The 4,018-nt window shown below is 40.3% G+C and overlaps 1 long non-coding RNA gene across 1 annotated transcript; it reads left to right on the top strand.

The window, feature by feature from the left end:
* Nucleotides 1-659: 659 nt before the first annotated feature.
* On the top strand, nt 660-2,461 carry LOC310648310. Its single transcript, XR_014494059.1, has 3 exons — nt 660-722; nt 1,704-1,791; nt 2,259-2,461. It is a non-coding gene; the product is annotated as an uncharacterized lncRNA (long non-coding RNA).
* Nucleotides 2,462-4,018: the final 1,557 nt, after the last annotated feature.

The following is a 4,018-nucleotide window of genomic DNA, read 5'->3' on the forward strand; positions in this document are numbered from 1 at the left end:
TTTAAGTATTGGACCCATGGTCTGAAGAAAGGTGTGAGGGAAACAGCAGCAAACAAAAATGTAGCAATACACAGTCTAGATATTACGAACCCAAGTTCCGGGGTAGTCCAATCCATTGAAGCTTTTCTCTTAGTTAGATGAAAATAGTTCAACAGGCAAGGCATGTCGAAATTTCATTTTCAGGCTGTCCAGCTGCGGAGCTTGTCACTGGAGAGGGAATGATGATGGAACTTTCCATGGGCTCATGTTTTCATTCCTTAACTCTCACTGTAGTTGAGGTCAAGAAGGCTTGGCATGGTTGGGGCCACTCAGGACTGGTACTTATAGGTGATAGTTCTTTCACCTGAACCCACGCTCCAGGAACAATGGTCAAAGACAGGTGGTAGGGCAGGCTGGGCCTGTACTGGAATAGAAGACAAAACCTGCTCCAGATTATGCAAATACTGAGTAACAGTCTTCTCTTCTTCATTGACATTCTTGAATACCTTCGTGCAACTCTCCCATTTATAATTTCAAACAGGACAAGGCAAATTTTCCAGAGTTGAGGCCTGTATTGAAATGGCCTCACCACTAGATGTCACAACCTATCCAGCCATTGTGTACCATCCACAACATCAGCCAAAAACAAAACACATAACTCCTCCCCTTCTTCAACATTCATTTCCTTCCTATATCTGCCTTCAGCCTCCCATGTGCGTTCTCTTCTCTCAACTTTACCTACAGTAAGTAATTTTTTCCCTTTTACTATTAATCTTTCTTTCCAACTTCCAAAACTATCCATGTCTCTTCTCCTTCTTAGCCTGGTGCAGAACCCAGAAATACAGGGAGGGAAAGCCCACCCCCCCTCAGCCTCCCCTAACATTCTCTTCTCCTCATTCAACATCCACCACGTCTCTTTCTTATCAACTTTGCTATAACCGTCTATCCATGAACAATCAGGCTAAACCTTTATCTGCAATTCTATCCAGAATCAACATTCATAAAGACATTCAGTGCAGCTTCACAAAGGAAAAAAAAAACGTAATGAGATATTCTGAGTTAACGTACTGAATATATTATATGTGTGTATACAAAGACTGAAATTAGAGCATCAAACTTTTTGAAAACATTTACAAATCTAAGCAAAACTATTCAAAATCATTTTCTTAAGGTTCTTCGTTTTATAATACATTTAGCTTTCAGAGAAGGGAGAGCTTGTTGTCATTGGTTACGTTATCAGGTTAGGTCAGTTACATTATTTTCGTTTTGCACACACACAATCATTGGCAACCAGTCCCAAACTCTGAACAGAACTAAAGCTTCAGCAAAGAGGGGAGTTGGGGGAACAGGATGTTACAGATTCTGCATTTCTAAGCTTTTGAACACAAACTGCAGCAGAGAAATGAAATGATACAATTGCAACAAGAAGAAGCATACTAAACAAGTTGTCTTTGTTCTTTGTCCCTGAGTCCATACACAAAATAGTGTGGTATTAATCCATGTCTAAAGTAACATTTTTAATAACATTTTTATATATTTCCAATCAATTAAAGAGGAAAAAGGATGTAAAAAGTAACACAGATGCAGTAACACAGAAAGTCTTTATCTAAACCACTTAATAAACCAAATAGTTATTAAAAATTAGGAGAGTGAAAGAAGAGGAAAAAAGTAAGATTGTTATGCTGTTTGTCTTTCCTTAACTTATCTGTGCCTTTATTCCATAGGCCTGTGTTTCAAATGTTACCAATGCAAATTAGTGCAGGTTCGAGTCCCACCCGGCTCAAGGTTGACTCAGCCTTCCATCCTTCCGAGGTAGGTAAAATGAGGACCCAGATTGTTGGGGGCAATAAGCTGACTTTGTAATAATGCCGCTTGGGGGGGGGGGCGAAAGCCCTAATAAGCAGGCATATACATAGAATGAAGGCTATTGCTAAGCACATTGATTTGTGCTTTAGATTGTAAGCCGCCCTGAGTCTTCGGAGAAGGGCGGGATATAAATGGGATTAAAAAATGTTTTAGAAATTGGGTATGTTATTTTATTTCATATGAAATAGCAAACTTAGAATTTATGTGGGTGGCTGGATTCATTTAGGTGTGTTTGTATTTTCAAGAGTTTGAGGAAACTGAATCCAAAGGATTGCACAGCTCTAAATTTGTAACACTGTTTATTTTACAAAACTGAAAAATAATAAGAAATAGTTTTCCTTTTTTCTGAATATAGAAATAATAATTGTCGACAATTATCTATCTTTGATTTTTTTATTTTTTTTTATTAACAGAATGAAACTTGGTGTTCTGCCAATTTTTACTGAGAGAAAAAAACTGTGGTTTCAAGTAAAGCACATGATGCTGATGGACCTTTAGCCAGGAAAAATGAAAATAACAAATTAAATATTAATTTGATTTTATAGCTTTCAATAAATGAAATCCTGTTATCTGTATTACAGGCATCACCACCATCACTTTTTACAAATGTAGAGGGGCTGGCTGAAAGGCTTTGGAGGAGCCTGGCCGGGGAAAGGGAATCTTGGATAGCTGTTGCCGGTTTTGGGTGCGGCAGGCGTGGATCGGGCAGAAGGAAAGAAAAAGAAGGAAAGAAAGAGGGTGGGGGAGGCAGTTGTTGCTGTTTGTCAGAGAGAGACCAGGTGAAGTCAAAGAGGGGTTGGAGGTTTTAAGCTGGTCCCTTTCTGTGAAGAAGGGGGGAGGGGGGGAAAGGGAGAGTGAGAGAGAGTGGGAAGGTGGAATTTTATTGCTTTCTTTTGCAAGGGGGATATCCCAAGTGGAGGCAAGGGAGAGAGTGAGGAGAGAGAAAGTTGCTGGGGTTGCTAAATTCAGATTTTAATAATAAAGGACAGTGGGGAGGGGTTTGACACCGACGAGACCTGAGGTTGCAAGCAACAACAGAAGAGAAGGAGAGGCTGGTTGTTGCTGCTTTGGAGACTAGCAGCCATCCAAACTTTGACTATTGATGCTTGTGCAAGTTTTAGACATTGTGGGGAGTTGCCCTGAGGGACGAGCTGTTACTGCAGAACATTGACCATCTTTGTTCATGTTCCTATTGTTGCCTGGAGCTGGGACTTTCCCCCCACCCCACTTGTTTCCAAACAGTCACTGGGAAATCATTGACTATTGCTGCTATGACTGCCTGGGGCTGTTAAACACACCACATATTGACATATTGACTATCGGGGCTGGCAATCTTTGTTCCTGAAAGCCCCCTTTTGACAAAAAGAGTCTGGCACCTCTTCACTTCGCATGAGCTCCTGCTAGAAGAGACACTTTACTAACATCTAGGGAGCACAGCTGCAGAGCTCGACGGAGGGGAGTGGGGCTGGGAGGGCCTAGGCTTTGGCGGCCTCTGAGGGGGTAACGCCACACAAATAATCTACCTATCAGATCAGCTCTTTGGAATGTATCTCGCTTATCACCAGTAGATAGACCTCCAAAATTAAATAAAAATGCCTTAGATCTCATGAGACAGTTTAATTTTTTTGTAATCTTGACCATTTTTAATTTTTTATATATTTTTTAGTTTTTTTATAATAAATGGATTGTAACCTTGGATGAAACTTCATTATTGTATGTGTGATTCTGCTTGACAAATCTGATATCCCTGCACTGTCAATGATTTTGAGATAATACATTTCTACATAGACAAAAATCTACTGAACGCGCTAGGCACTGGGGAAAGCATAGGGGTGGAAAGAGACCAGCCTTTGAGTACTTTTTTCTTAACTGTCCCAAAGGTGCTTTTTTCACAACACAATTGGACTTTCTTGTTTTTCTTTGAAGACGTGAAGATGTTAAGGAAAATAGTCTAGCCTTCCTGGACTGTGGAGTATACATTTAGGATGACAGAAGCCTTAACATTGAAATTTACAGAAAACTCCCACACACAGATCAATATTTACATTTTGATTCTCACCCAGAGGAACACAAAATGGGTGTTATCAGAACCCTACACCACCGAGCTGAAGGCCTGCCTATCAGCAAAGATGGTGTCAAATCTACAAATGAGCATGGCTGCAGCTATTTTCCT

Source organism: Vipera ursinii, assembly GCF_947247035.1.
Source record: "Vipera ursinii genome assembly, chromosome: W".
Classification (NCBI taxonomy): domain Eukaryota; kingdom Metazoa; phylum Chordata; class Lepidosauria; order Squamata; family Viperidae; genus Vipera; species Vipera ursinii.